Here is a 17,198-nt window from a genome sequence, read left to right as displayed (position 1 = left end):
GTCAAGATATCTTGATAAACAAAATGTTTTTTCATACAAAAACTTAATTTTCGACCAACCGATCCTATGGCAGCTATATGATAAAGTGGTCCGATCTTAATAAGATTTTGGATATATATTAGGAGCATAGTAAAACTAATAATTACCGAGTTTGATCAAGATATCTTGAAAAAAAAAATTGTTTTTTCATACAAAAACTTAATTTTCGACTGATCGTTTCTATCGCAGCTACATGATATAGTGGTCCGATCTTAATAGGATATTGCTTATATGTGAGGACTAAAGTAAAACTACTATATGCCGAGTTTGGTTAAGATATCTTAAAAAACAAAATGTTTTTTCATACAAAAACTTAATTTTCGACCGATCGATCCTATGGCAGCTATATGATATAGTGGTCCAATCTTAAAAGGATTTTGTATATATATGGGGAGTAAAGTAAAACTAATAAATGCCGAGTTTGGTTAAGATATCTTGATAAACAAAATGTTTTTTCATATCATGTTTGGTGAATCTAGCTCTTATTGTTTACCCAATTTGCTCAGAAACAAGATGTCGATATCGATTTTTATCGATTGCTTGGAAACGGAGTAAGTTATCGATTATCGGAAACAAACTCCATCTGCGGGAACACCTACATCTAAAATTTCAAGTCTCTAGCTCTTATAAGTTCTGAGATCCTTGCGTTCATACATACGGACGGACGGACGGACGGACGGACGGACGGGGCTAAATCAACTCGGCTAATTATGCTGGTCAAGAATATATATACTTTATGGGGTCGGAGATGCTTCCTTCTGCCTGTTACATACATTTGGCTTTCGCACAAATACAATATACCCTTATACCCATTTTTAATGGGTTCAGGGTGTAAAAGATATCACCGAAAGCTATGGCTAATTGCCGCCGGGAACAACGTTGGAGAACAAATTTATAATTATTAAATTGATATATATATATATATATATATATATGTCGGCGCATATGGAATGTCTGTGTGGTTGCACGTAGATTAGATTAGATCACAATAATGATTGGGAATGTCAAAATATTTGGAAGTTCACAGTGATTGGGAATGGCAAATGAAGTTGTATTGTGCGACTGTTCTAGAAGCACTATTGTCGCTTTGCTTAAAACTGTCAGGGCGAGGCGACAATGTCGCCGAGTGTGTTTCGATGGGATACAAAGGGAAAAGGAAGAACGTTGAGTTATGTTGCTTCCTGAGACGCTCTGGAACTTGATACAATGAAAAATAATACTCGCGCTCCGACATATACATATTATATTTTATATATATATATAATATATTTATATATGTGTTACCACACCGAAAAAAATGGTATGTTGAAAAGATGCTTATATAAAAAAAGAAATTAGTAGGAATTGAATCGCTGAAATACCTAGCCTACCTAAAGAGCTTTCTGGGGCGATAAGGGCGAAGGAAATAAATGATTTTGTTTAGTATATATATATATATGTATGAGTAGTGTGTAATCGGAATAACTTCTTTTCTCTTTCTGTTTTTTTTTTTTTTAGGTGGCAGACGCATAAGGCTAACAAACAAAAGTAAATTTAATAGTTTCAAAATCTTTCCGGCTCAGGGGTCGCAGAAATGAGTATGCTTTTACCCCTGCCTATAGGCACGATCGGCATGGGTAAGTCTTCGACAACGTTTGTCAAGGGCATATTTCCGCTCATTACCCTACGAACGAATCGAGCTCAATGCTCACTCAATGCAGTGGATCCTGGGCTAGGCGTTGCCACCCATTCGCTCTATAAATAGCGGACCGAGAAATAGTATATAAATATCGATAAATAGTAGCGACTCCACATGCAAGATCACCCAGGCATTCCCAACGACGCAAAGTCGCCTACGACGAAAATCCAAGCGTGCCTTTGCTTCGAACGTGGGTTCTTTCCCAGAAAGTCTATATTTAATTTTTGGAATGGTCGCTCGATCACTACCTCTTTTCCTAGGCCCACATGCATGCGGAAGTTCAGTGCCTTAATTTCCTTGCATGTCTCGCATCGAGCTAGTCTCCCGTTTAGGTCCTTCATGGACATCAGCCATTTTAAGCTGGCGTGATCAATGTAGAAGGTATCCCTTCTATATACGGTCTGAACTTCTTTATGGCCAGTATCGACGCTAAGCACTCCTCCAGTGATGGAATAATTCCGTTGGTGTTTGTTCAACTAAGCCGAACTGAGACGCATCGCACTGTACAAAAAAGGGCTTTGAAAAATTCACGTGCACGGTCAGGGCGGTCTTCAGCTGTTCAACGGCCTGTGTTGCCTCGTCACTCAACACAAATTTTTCCGCTATTTTTTTTTTTAACATTTCGGCCAGTAGTGCGGACATTGTCGCAAATATGAGCGATCTTCGTTGCGCGACCGAGGCACTAGGATTCGTTTGATAGCTATAACCCGATCGGGGCTCATGTGAAGCGTGCCACCACCAATAATGAATACAAGATATTTTAATGCCTTGAAGCTTAATTTGTATTTGTTCAGTCCGAGTGAGAGGTTTGCTTGCCTTAAGCATTTGCCCACTCGTCGCAGATATCTTAAGTGCGTTTGAAAATCTGGTGAAATAACGAGTAGGTCGTCTAAATAAACAAAGGCGTAGGATCATAGCTCGGTGGGAAAACCATGTCTGCCTGGTACGATAGACGCGGGCTTGCTTTTGTCGTCTAGTTCAACTTGCCAATACGCAAACTTCAGATCCACTCTGCAGATGTAGTAGGTCTGGTCTATCGTAGATAGGATGCCTTCTATACAGGGCAGTGGATACGTGTCTTCCATTGTTAGATTGTTGAGCTTGCGTGCATCGAGGCTGAAGCCGTTTTTTATCATCCACTACTTCCTATCTCCCGCTAAGTCCGTTATTCCTAATCCGCTACGTTCAAAAGACAAAAACTCCTGCTTGACCGCCTCTAATTCTAAACTTTCTTTCCTATGCAACTCAAATGAATCCAGTTCACTTTCGAGTTCTTCTTCTTCCTCCGAATGGTCCGTCTTCGACATGGCCAAGAACTCTAGAGATTAGTATTTCGGGGCCCAAAATGTCTGGGGCTAGGTTAAATAATCGCCAGAAATCAATCCCAAAATAGGGTTGCTGTTTCAAATAGGGACATATAAAAAACGTTATTTTTTTATGCTGTTCCCGAGATTGGGAGTTCTACCCTACTTATAATCGATTTATCCTCTCCTCCAGCGGCTGTGATGTAAGGTTGAAACGTAAGGTTGCACCGTGACCCGTGATTATTCGACGAACTCTCGACTTCCTTTTTCCAGCAGACTGACAGAGGCTGCTGTGTCTAACAACTGTTTCATTTTGATCTTAGCCATCTCCACTTCGGCGAATACGCGTAAGTCTATGATATCCTCCCGTCTCACAGCTTCAATGACCTGGCGCCTCGTAATCCTGCGTCTGCAGAAGCGCCCACGAGCGTTCACCACTCTTCGGGTGGCCAATGTCATCCCATTCAGATGTTGCATACCAAAAATTTTATTGAGGGCCGATGTGTATACCCGAACACGTTCTTCATATGGGAAGCCCCTTAAAGTTCCTCCTTTGCTCATATCCTTATACATAGCCTTATCTTGATCCTTATGGTCTGAATTCTTCTCCTTTTCAAAGACTACTGGTTTTGGTAGATGACCTTTTCCTGCTTTTCCGCGGGCGTCGTCCCCAAATGTGTCTGTCCCGCCATTATCAGTCTCCCTCTGGGGTTTCCCGGACAATTATCGCACTGTGAGCAGAATGTGTCCGGCTTTCCGCACCTATAGCAAAATATCTTCCGCTCCTTGGACAGACAGTCTAGAAAGACATGGTCGAACTACAGTTCCAGCATACTAGCCGCGAAGATGTCCTGATTCATACGAATGATGTCTAGTCGGGGTTTCCGCACGATGTGGTGGTTCCTCAACCTCAAGTAACGCGATGGCTGGCCGTACCCACTCCGGCATCTGCGACCAATGTGGCTTACCATGCTTCCTCTGACTGAAAGTCAGTCCTCTATTCGGATTTGTCGATTATTCGGATGCCGACTGAGCATCTGCAGCGAATCCTGGGCTGCTGAATGAGTCCTCCACTCCTCGTGCGCCTTGCCTGTGTGGCTTCGGTGAAAAAGCCTCGTTCGCGGTCCCGGCCTGATGGATCTCGGTGGAATCGGCGCAATTTAGAAACTCCGGCGTGGTTCCCTGGCGGCCTAAGCACATCCATGATGCCCTTCATCATCTCTATAAAGCCTGTTCGTATCTCCTCGCGGGTGGACTCACTAATGCCGGATGACAGGGGATGCAAATAGGCCTGGTGGGCTTGAGCTAGCGCCGCGTTCGCTGCCGATTTGAGCACTGAGTCCTTCGTCGCTTTTGGGAGCTCCAGGTTCCATGCAGGTATATTTTGTTGCGCGAATTCCTTATCAGAGTCTACCAGATTCCATGGAAATTCATTGGCATACTAGTCGAAACTTTACAAAGAACTCCTATTAAATAAATAAATAAATAGACATCAACTAACGAATCTTACTAAATTGAATAATAAATAAATAAACATCGAACACAAAAATAACTCACAAAAATAATTGTTTGTTGCTTTAATTCAATTTCATATACTTCAGGGGAGAGAAGACAAATCCTAACACAGGCTAACTTATCTACGCTTGATCTGGACAGTGGACAACATTCAAGCATTCGTCAAATGTTTACTTCGTCAGTTCGACTGACGAACGGCAACCAAGGAACGCTACCTTGCAGTTTATTTGGCTTCTGTCACACTTTTGGGCATCTTTGGGGTATACTGTGTCATAGGTGCGGCACAGGATCTAATCTATATCGTCATGGGTCACCTGGCTAAGAAGCTCACATAACTACGGCCAGCAACACCAAACGTAAACACAGAGTCAGACAAAACCAATAGTAAACAAGTAAGAGGTTCTAGTCGGGAGCTCCCGGCTAGGGGATACCCTGAACCCTCTTCTTCCAACATCAAATGCATATATATCTTCTATTTTAGAAGCTATATGTCAAGTTTGGTGACTCTAGCTCTTATAATTTACCAAAATTGCCCAAAAAACGGGATATCGATATCGAATTTTATCGATTGCTTGAAAACGGAGTTAGCTATCGACTATCGGAAACAAACTCGATCTGCGCGGAACTATGAGCATCTACATCTAATTTCAAGTCTCTAGCTCTTATAGGTTCTGAGATCCTTGCGTTCATACATACGGACGGACGGACGGACGGACCGACGGACGGACAGACAGACGGACATGGCTAGATCGCCTCGGCTATTGGTGCTGATCAAGAATATATATACTTTATGGGGTCGGAGATGCTTCCTTCCGCCTGTTACATACATTTGGATTTTGCAATAATACAATATACCCTTATACCCATTTGTAATCGGTTTAGGGTATAAAAACGAGAAAGAAAAGCTATCTTCGGCACGCCGAAGATCTAATACCCTTGCCTTTTCATAATGCTTTTTCATATAACAACTTAATTTTCGATCGATCGTTCCTATGGCAGCTATATGATATAGTGTTCCGATCTGAATAATATTTTCCATATATATGAGGAGCATATTAAAATAATAAATGCCGAGTTTGGTCAAAATATATTGACAAACAAAATGTTTTTCATGCAAAAACTTTATTTCCAACCGATCGTTCCTATGGCAGCTATGTTTCGATCTTAAAAGGATTTTGCATATATATGAGGAGTAAAGTAAAACTAATAAATGCCGAGTTTGGTCAAGATGTCTTAAAAACCAAAATGTTTTTTCATACAAAAACTTTATTTTCGACCGATCGTTCCTATGGCAGCTATATGATATAGTGTTCCGATCTTAAAAGGATTTTGCATATATATGGGGAGTAAAGTAATACTAATAAATGCCGAGATTGGTCAAGACGTCTTAACAAACAAAATGTTTTTTCATACAAAAACTTAATTTTCGACCGATCGATCCTATGGCGGCTATATGATATAGTAGTCCTATCTTAATAGGATTTTGCATATATGTGAGGAGTAAAGTAAAACTAATAAATGCCGAGTTTGGTCAAGATGTCTTAAAAACCAAAATGTTTTTTCATACAAAAACTTTATTTTCTACCGATCGATCCTATGGCAGCTATATGATATAGTGCTCCGATCTTAAAAGGATTTTGCATATATATGAGGAGTAAAGTAAAACTAATAAATGCCAAGTTTGGTCAAGATATCTTAATAAATAAAATGTTTTTTCATACAAAAATTAATTTTCGACCGATCGTTCCTATGACAGCTACATGATATAGTGGTCCGATCCAGCTGGTTTTCACATATGTGCTGCGTGCAACAGAAAGAGGGACTTCTGCAAAATTTCATTAAGATAGCTTTAAATCTGAGAGACTAGTTCGCATAGAAACAGACAGACGGACAGACGGACATGGCTCTATCGACTTGGCTGTTGATGCTGATCAAGAATATATATACTTTATGGGGTCGGAGATGTCTCCTTCTATGCGTTACACAATTCACGACAAAATTATCACACCCTCTGCAAGGGTATAAAAATACTTTCCGCGGTAGGGCTCGAACTCGCGACAGACCGCACCAATTGCTATGCCTTAACTCAGCAGCCACACCAATAATTAAGTACTAATGATAAAAATAGGAACTAAGATAGCATTACAGAATAAAGTCCCAATTACCATGGTGTTAGAATGCGAAGCAGACGCGTATGAATGTGTGTGTGTACATGTATACAGCTGCCCCATTCAATTGCGCAGTTGCATATAACTTTGTTTTTTTCTTAACCGATCTATATTAAATTTTCTACAGTATTCTATCTTATTGTACCATAGAATATTTGTGTATTCTCAAAAAGTCAACTGCATTTTAATTGTGGCTTAAATTGTTTGGCAATTAAAGTTAGTTTATTAAATTGATTTATAGCTCTGTGGAGGTAGGTGGGGAGGTATTAAATGAAAGATACTTGACATATATATAATATCCAACATATCGTGTTTGGTGAATCTAGCTCTTATTGTTTACCCAATTTTCTCAAAAAACAGGATGTCGATATCGATTTTTATCGATTGCTTGGAAACGGAGTAAGTTATCGATTATCGGAAACAAACTCGATCTGCGCAGGCCCTAGGAGGACCTACATCTAAAATTTCAAGTCTCTAGCTCTTCTAGGTTCTGAGATCCATGCGTTTATACATACGGACAGACAAACGGACGGACAGACAGACGGACATGGCTATATCGACTCGGCTATTGATGCTGATCAAGAATATATATATTTTATGGGGTCGGAGATGCTTCCGTCTGCCTGTTACATACATTTGCATTTTGCACAAATACAATATAGCCTTTTCACACATTTTTAATGGGTACAGGGAATAAACAAGTAACAGGTTCTAGTCGGGAGCTCCCGAATAGGGAATACCCTGAACCCTCTTATTCCAACACCAAAAACATTTAAAATATAAAAGTTCCCTTGGCAGGGTTCGAACTCGCAACTGACCACATTACTTGCTGTGGACTCTACTCAACAGCCACACCAGCAAATAAACAAAAAATACTTTCCTCCGTAGGGCTCGAACCCGCGACAGACCGCACCAATTGCTATGCCTCTACTCAGCAGCCACACCAATAACTAAATAGTTATGATAAAATAGGAACTAAAATAGCATTACAGAATAAAGGCCAAATTACCATGCTGTTAGAATGCGAAGCAGAAGCGCATGAATGTGTGTGTGCACATGTATACAGAAATTCTTAAAGCTGCTGCCCAATTCAATTGGGCAGTTGAATATAACTTTTGTTTTTTCTTAACCGATCTTTATGAAAACATAACGCTATAGTGCTTTGCCCGTATCTAAGAAGCACAGGGAAAATAGTTAATGCCGAGTTTGATCAAGATATCTTGATAAGCAAATTTTTTCACACATCAACTAAATTTTCGACCGATCGTTCCTATGGCAGCGATATGATATAGTGTTCCGATCTTAATAGGACTTTGCATATATATGAGGAGCATAGTAAAACTAATAAATGACGAGTTTGGTCAAGATATCTTGAAAACAAATTGTTTTTTCATACAAAAACTTAATTTTCGACCGACCGATCCTATGGCAGCTGTGTGATATAGTAGTCCGATCTTAAAGGGATTTTGCATATATATGAGGAGTAAAGTAAAACTAATAAATACCGAGTTTGGTCAAGATATCTTGATAAACAAAATGTTTTTTCATACAAAAACTTAATTTTCGACCAACCGATCCTATGGCAGCTATATGATAAAGTGGTCCGATCTTAATAAGATTTTGGATATATATTAGGAGCATAGTAAAACTAATAATTACCGAGTTTGATCAAGATATCTTGAAAAAAAAAATTGTTTTTTCATACAAAAACTTAATTTTCGACTGATCGTTTCTATCGCAGCTACATGATATAGTGGTCCGATCTTAATAGGATATTGCTTATATGTGAGGACTAAAGTAAAACTACTATATGCCGAGTTTGGTTAAGATATCTTAAAAAACAAAATGTTTTTTCATACAAAAACTTAATTTTCGACCGATCGATCCTATGGCAGCTATATGATATAGTGGTCCAATCTTAAAAGGATTTTGTATATATATGGGGAGTAAAGTAAAACTAATAAATGCCGAGTTTGGTTAAGATATCTTGATAAACAAAATGTTTTTTCATACAAAAACTTTATTTTCGACCGATCGTTCCTATGGCAGCTATATGATATAGTGGTCCGAACTTAATAGGATTTTGCATATATATGGTTAGTAAAGTAAAACTAATAATTGCGAGTTTGGTCAAGATATCTTGATAAACAAAATGTTTTTTCATACAAAAACTTAATTTGCGACCGATCGTTCCTATGGCAGCTATATGATATAGTGGTCCGATCCAGCTGGTTTTCACATATGTGCTGCGTGCAACAGAAAGAGGGACTTCTGCAAAATTTCATTAAGATAGCTTTAAAACTGAGAGATAGATCGCATAGAAACAGACAGACGGACATGGCTCTATCGACTTGGCTGTTGATGCTGATCAAGAATATATATACTTTATGGGGTCGGAGATGTCTCCTTCTATGCGTTACACATATCACGACAAAATTATAATACCCTCTGCAAGGGTATAAAAATACTTTCCGCGGTAGGGCTCGAACTCGCGACAGACCGCACCAATTGCTATGCCTTTACTCAGCAGCCACACCAATAATAAAGTACTAATGATAAAAATAGGAACTAAGATTACATTACAGAATAAAGTCCCAATTACCATGGTGTTAGAATGCGAAGCAGACGCGTATGAATGTGTGTATGTACATGTATACAGCTGCCCCATTCAATTGAGCAGTTGCATATAACTTTGTTTTTTTCTTAACCGATCTATATTAAATTTTCTACAGTATTCTATCTTATTGTACCATAGAATATTTGTGTATTCTCAAAAAGTCAACTGCATTTTAATTGATGCTTAAATTGTATTGTAACGCTGGTGGCTGTAGGCGGCTAAAATAGCGCACTGATATATACATGATACCTAGGGATGTTTAACTTATTGATGCTCTATTCTTATGAGTGTTCGTTTCCTGCTTGACACGTCTGGTTGCGTTGCTTAGCTCGCCGGATGGGGTGTGAGATCTTGAAACTAACAAAACTCATAGCCTAGGAATGCTACTGCTACCGAAACAATAAATAACAAATACACGTGTCAAGACTGGTGCTTATAAAGCGGTACTAACTGAAAAGCGGACAGACGTTATCGTTCACGATAGTTTTTGGCTCAGTTGGATGACATAACTGAGGCTACACACTTAATTTTCCCTCCCTATAAATTGCTCCGATCAAAGCAACGCCATGACAATCCTCGTGTGTAAAATTATATTAGATTGTCCCTTTTAGTGCTATTTAGTTACATTTTAAGCTTCTACCCCGTCTTTATACTTCCACATCTGCATGCCTCAAATGAGATTTACAACAAAGTGAATATCATTATATTACTAATACATTTAATGAAATATTAATGATCTTGTTCTTGATCATTATATCAACGCTTATACCGACTATTATATTTAACAATATATGTTTTCTTTCTCAAACGAACTGCTGTTTAAAGTTTTGAAACTTTACATGCTAGAAGAGCATGCTATCTTGATCATGTCTTTAATTAACTGGTTTTTGCTCATTGAGGATACGATACAACTTACGTGAGAATATAGCGTTTTACACATGATGAAGGATGAATTTTAAATGATGTCGGTGAAAGATGATTTAGGAAAGTGATGTTTGAGCTCAAATCAGCACCATCTGTAATTGAATAAGACTTTAGTTTACGTATATATGGATTAGCTTATATTCCAAAAGCAAGTATACCGTTCCTTGCAAAAATCAAAAAAAAAAAAACATGATCAGTTAATATATGTTTAACTTGGCTTACAAAAAAATTATATACACTAGGAATAATTCAAGGAGAGCGCTCCAATTAAAAGTACATCCCGTCATTCGTTCTTCTGGATTTACTGTCTGGTCGGTCCACGCTGCACCATTAAGAATTTGGATTTACGAAGATCTTGTTTTGAAATCGCTGTTAGTTTTCTTTAGCACATTTCATAACGAAGGCAGGGCTGCTGCTTATATATATGTAGATGGCTTGGCAGAGTCCATTTCACATTGGCGTTCCGAAGATATAGGTTATGTGGAAGCACGCGTGGTCACCAAAAAGTCTACATCTGAGCATTGAGGCTATACGCGAGGCCATACGTGCTTGTTGCTCCTTTCACAGTGAAATTTAAGCTGTTACTGTGGCCGTCGAAGCTACTTATGCCAACAGCATTCCTTCGAAATTTTCGCCTTTCCGTAGATAGAAAAAGTTCTTCTAGAATTCCACACTCGTGGTGGCCGACTCTCACGGTGGACTTCACACCCGTGGCTATGGCCACACGGCCTAACTTCGTCGGCTGTTATATTGGCCTTCTGATCAGTACTCGGTTGGTGGTAATTTCTTCCACGTGTCTTTAGACAACCGGTCTTCTCGACTTGCAAAAGATTACTTGATGTAGCTCTTAAATGTACGTCTGCTTCGTAGTGCCGCCGAAATTAAAAAGAAATCACGCCACGCGCTTTGGTTTGGTCTCAGCATCGGTAAAAAAAAAAAAGCTCTCCAATCAACGGGATCCTTCCAATGCTTTTGACATCTAGCGTTGCCACATCACCCGATTTACAATTTTCTCTTACCAGATAAGGTTGCCACTTAAATGTAAATTATTAAGAATCAGCTGACACTTTCTGACTACACTAAAACAAACAAACATACTTTTCGTATTTTACAAGGCAGCCGTAACACCACCTTCTTCGCAGGCTTCTAAGCCGAAGAAAAGGAAGAAACGGTTGACTTATCCTCCTTTACAATTTTTCTCTCGTGGGGCTCGACCACAACCTGAGATAAAGCCGGGCACCTTACATAGCTTTTAGATCTTTAGCATGAAATTTTCCTACAAATTTCCCTTGCATATTTTCTATTTCATATAGTGCTGTTCCTATTTTTTTTCTAATTCGACATTTGATATATGCTGGTAAAAGTTTCGCATTAATGCCTTTACTAGCATTGCTTTGAGTAAAATTCTTTCTAAAAATTTCCTGTCCTTCCTTGTAATTCACCCATCTCGATCTTCGATTATAACATTTTTCTGCTTTTAAATGTGCTTCCAATAGATTGTCTTTTATTTTGTCATGTAGCAGTTGCATTTTATTACAATGTGGCATTACATTCACCTGATTATCTCGCAGCGCTTCTAATTGTTCTAACAATTTATAACTTTTCCCATGCCTTAACATCGGCTGACCAAATAAGCTAAAATATGGAGTACATTTTAGAGAGCTGTGATAATCGCTACGCAAGACACTACAAATTTCTGACAAATGCTTATCCCACTGATCGTTTTTTTCCTTAAGCAAAATTCTTAGTTTAATTAAGATTTCTCTATTTACTCTCTCACTGACGTTTGCTTGAGGCGAATATAAGCCTGTACGTACTTGTGTAATCCCATATTTATGTAAAAACTCTACCATTTGAGAAGACACAAACTGTTTACCATTGTCGCTATGAATATATTGTGGAACACCAAAAGTATGAAATATGTGTTCTTCTAAATACTGCATAATATTTATACTATTGGCTTTTTTTAGTGCTTTTAAGAATATGTACTTCGTAAAATGGTCAATAGCAATAAATACCATAGAATTACCTAGTTTAGTTCTCGGATACGGTCCTAACAAATCCATATATATTCTCTGAAAAGGTCTCTCAGTAATTATTTGTTTTCCCATGGGCGGTCTTTGAATTATGTTACTTGGCTTTGCCATCTTACAATTTTCACATTGCTCTACAAATACCTTAACTTCCTTACACATATTGGGCCAATAATACTTTTCTCTAATTCGCGCGAGAGTTTTACCAAAACCTGCATGACACGATGAGTCCTCATGATTACTTGCAATAACTTGAGCTCGTAACTCACTAGGTAACCACAATCTCCATAAGCTGACTTCATCTTCAAATTCTCCTTTTCGAAATTGAACTCCTTGGTATACGAAATTGCCCGAAACACAAGTGTCTGGCAACGAATTAGCATTTTTACTAACTAACGTTCTCAATTTGTCATACTCGGGTGATTGAAAACATTGATTTTCCAAATCAATTTCTGATAGCTTCTGGGGTGCATGTAAACAATCTAAATATCCCCTAGACAGAGTATCGGGTACTACATTAAGTGAGCCTTTACGGTACTCAATTTTGAAATCATATTGTTGCAATTTTAAGCTCCATCTGCCTAATCTCCCTATTACATCTTTTTGTGTCATAAGCCATTTAAGACTGGCATGATCAGTTATCACTTTAAATGGTAAGCCTTCCACATAGGGTCTAAATCTTTTCAAACATACTATAGCTGCTAAGCATTCTAGTTCCGTGACTGTATAATTCTTTTCTCGTTTCTTTAATTTCTGAGAGACGTAAGCTATAGGGTGTTCCTTGCCGTTTATATCGCATTGCGTTAAAACGCCCCCTACTCCTGCTCGCGAAGCGTCACATTGAATAGTAAACTCTTTACTAAAATCTGGCTGTACTAACACTGGGGCGGTTATCAGTGCTTGTTTAAGATTTGCAACTGCCTGTGCTGCTTCAGGCAATAATGCGAACTTCAATGATTTCTGCAGAGAATCCGTTAATGGTGCTGCTAATTCAGCATAATTTGGGATGAACTGTCTATAATATCCAGTCATGCCTAGAAATCGTCTGACTTGCCGTTGTGTTGATGGTACTGGAAAACTAACGATATCCTCTACTTTCCCCGGGTCAGTTTTCAAGGTTCCTTGACCCACAATGTAACCTAAGTATTTAATTTCTTGTTGACAAAATTTACTCTTCTCGACATTAATAGTTAATTGCGCCTTTTTCAAACAATCCGCTACTTGTCTTAGTGTTTTAAGGTGACTATTAAAATCCGAATTGCATACTAGCAAATCATCAAGATAAATAAAAACTTTTTCTCTTAACGATCTTGGTATTACCTTATCCATTAATCTACTCATTCTTTGTGCTGAATTACACAAGCCGAAGGGCATAACAGTGAATTGGTACAAAGGTCTTCCTGGTATAGCGAAAGCCGTTTTTTCTCTCGATGTTTCATCTAACGGTATTTGCCAATAAGCATCTTTCAGATCTATACCTGAGATGAAGTACGTATCTTGCAATCGACTGAGTAATCCATTGATGTGTGGCAGTGGATATGCATCTTTCTTAGTGATAGAATTTAATCGACGAGAATCAATACACAGCCTGACCTTTCCAGGTTTTCTAACTAGTACCATGGGACTGCACCAAGGAGAGTTGCTTTCTTCTATTACTCCCAAAGCTAACATACGATCTAATTCTGAATAAACTTCTTTTTGTCTGGGTGGTGACAAAGGATAGTGCTTGAGCTTAAATGGCTCTGATGTCCCCGTATCAATATCATGGATATCTAGATTGGTACGACCTAGTCCTAATTTAGTAAACGATGGAAATTCTTCAATGACTTCCTTAAGTTGTCTGGTTTGGGTATTCGACAACGATTTGCTTTTAATCATTGGAACATTATCTGGTTGCACTTCTAATGCAGAAATCAATTTTGGAGCTATATCAAACTCTTTCCAAAAATTAACACCTAAATAAACTTCTTGTTGTAGACTGGGTACTAAATAAAATAAAATGTTTTTCTCTAATCCGTTATAAGAAACCCCTGTTTCTACCGTTCCCAAAATGTCTTGTAACTTTCCATCAGCTGTTTTAATTGAGCATTTTAATTCTTTGATTGATAAACTCATTTTATCCATTCTCTCCAAACAATTTTTTCCTAATACACTAACTGACGCTCCTGAGTCTAATAAACCATATACTTCTTCATCGCCTATCCGAATTTTTGCATATGGCCTATTATCATTGCTCTTGCTGCAAATAATAGTTTCTAATTCCTTTCGTAAATGCATTCTATTTTTAAATCTTTCTCTACATTTTAATATTTTAGATGATATTTTTCTTAGACTTAACTTGCACTTAAGCTGCTCTAAACGTAATGTATGTAATTCATTCACTTTAAATTCACTTAATTTCTCTGTTTTAGATTTATCTAATTGTTTGATTGGGGTTTCTTTCTCGAACGAGGTAACCCCTTTAATCACACGTTCGGCTAATTGTTTCCCTTATGCTTAGGACAAGTAATCGAGGTTACATTTTTCTCTCCACATCGGTAACAGAAAAGAATCCTTGTTGCAGACGGACAGTCATAAAACGCGTGACCTATTTGATCACAGTTCCAACACCTATACTTTGACTTATCTACTGCCTTTTCATAACTTTTCTCGAATTTCTTAAAAGCGGATAATTCAATTTCTTTCTCGCTGTCAGATTCTTCTGCCTTTAGATCCGATACTTCTATTTCATTTGCGAATTTACCAGTTGTCTGCTGCAAGCGTCTAATTTGTTTACGAGCCATAAACTTTTCGGCCTTACGAGCTTCCGACAAAAGGTGATCTAAACTAAAAATGCTTTGGGCGAACAATAGGTTGCCTAAAGATTCTCTAACATTTCCTTTTATAATATCTGCTAGTTTCGAATCACTTAACGGTTCTTTCAGACGGGAATTCTTTGTGACTACATCCATATAAAATTCATCAAACGTTTCCTTAAATTGCTGTTGTCTCCCAATAACACGCATCAATCTTTCAGATTCGTTGTCTGTCTCTCCGAACTTGTGAGTAATAGCTAATTTTAAATCCTTGAAAGTAGCTTCTGGTTCTTGCTTCAGATAGAACCAATACCATTTTTCGGCTTTCCCTCGTAACAGTACATGAAACTCTGCTAACAATCGAGATTCCGAGCAATTGTGCCTTTTTACTAATGTAGCTACTTTGAATAAAAATTCTTCTACATCATCACTTCCATCATAAGAAATATTCCACTTATCCACTTGCACTTTGTCATTGCTCGCTATAGGAAAATTATTGGAATTATTCAAATTTCGTGACTGGTTACGACTAGAAGTGCCATTTTCATTAGGCAATTCAAGATGATTGTTAAAATTTTCTAATGAAGGTCTAGCTCTTCCTTCGCGTACGGCTTCTACTAAGTTACGTTGCATATTAGCAATCTCTCTCATCATCGTATTGTGGTTAATTGTAAGAACTCTTTCTAACACTGCGCTTAGAGTTTCACCTAAGCCACTAGCTTCTGGACCTTCCGCCATATTAACGTTTGGAAAACTTTCTACTTCGACTGTAGGCAATTCTGCTGAGCTCGGACTATATGTGCGCCGTCTTCCTCTACCTTGTGCGTTTCCTTCCTCGTCAAACGTGTATTCTACCTGTGATTGATTGGTCTGAGTACTTTTTGTTTTGCGCTTTCTTGTTCTCATACTCTAATTTTATTTGCCTTGGTTTTTTTAATGCTTATTTTCTTAATATAATTATATTATTAAATACTGTTATTAATATAACTAACAATTTTCTTACAATTCATAATTTTAGAGGCATACAAATACTTCCGTACAGACTGGTTTCGCAGTTTAAAAAATCTTCTATCGTGACAATAATTATTTCTGTGAATTACCCTACTTGACGATTACAAATTGTTTGAGCTGTCACTATGGCAACCTTGTTTCTGATTCTTTCAAATGACAAGGGACTCATATGACAACACCAAGGAATTTAAATTGAATCGCTTCAAGAAAACTTAAATATTTAGCATTTCTTGGACATATTCAATTTCAGACACATACAGCATTTCTACAACTGTATCTGTAGCAATAGAGTAACAGCATTTAACACTATCGGCTCTAGACTTACAAAATTTGCTGCGAAATGTAGGTTTGGGTTAGCTCTAACACTTACGGTTGCAACAGACGAACTCATTTTCTGAGTAAACGACCTGGACTAACTTTTAGAGTCAAAGCTATTGACAATAACCTAAACAAACACTTGAAGTTGGCTTTATAAGAAATCTAAAACAGACTCTCTTTTGGCCTATACGTTGGGCGCCATATTTATTGTAACGCTGGTGGCTGTAGGCGGCTAAAATAGCGCACTGATATATACATGATACCTAGGGATGTTTAACTTATTGATGCTCTATTCTTATGAGTGTTCGTTTCCTGCTTGACACGTCTGGTTGCGTTGCTTAGCTCGCCGGATGGGGTGTGAGATCTTGAAACTAACAAAACTCATAGCCTAGGAATGCTACTGCTACCGAAACAATAAATAACAAATACACGTGTCAAGACTGGTGCTTATAAAGCGGTACTAACTGAAAAGCGGACAGACGTTATCGTTCACGATAGTTTTTGGCTCAGTTGGATGACATAACTGAGGCTACACACTTAATTTTCCCTCCCTATAAATTGCTCCGATCAAAGCAACGCCATGACAATCCTCGTGTGTAAAATTATATTAGATTGTCCCTTTTAGTGCTATTTAGTTACATTTTAAGCTTCTACCCCGTCTTTATACTTCCACATCTGCATGCCTCAAATGAGATTTACAACAAAGTGAATATCATTATATTACTAATACATTTAATGAAATATTAATGATCTTGTTCTTGATCATTATATCAACGCTTATACCGACTATTATATT

The sequence above is a fragment of the Drosophila novamexicana genome, unplaced genomic scaffold (genome assembly GCF_003285875.2).
Source record: "Drosophila novamexicana strain 15010-1031.04,08,12 unplaced genomic scaffold, DnovRS2.1 tig00001558-arrow-arrow-pilon, whole genome shotgun sequence".
In the NCBI taxonomy this organism is placed as follows: domain Eukaryota; kingdom Metazoa; phylum Arthropoda; class Insecta; order Diptera; family Drosophilidae; genus Drosophila; species Drosophila novamexicana.
The sequence above is the reverse complement of the archived record's forward strand: the minus strand, read 5'-3'. Positions refer to the sequence as shown.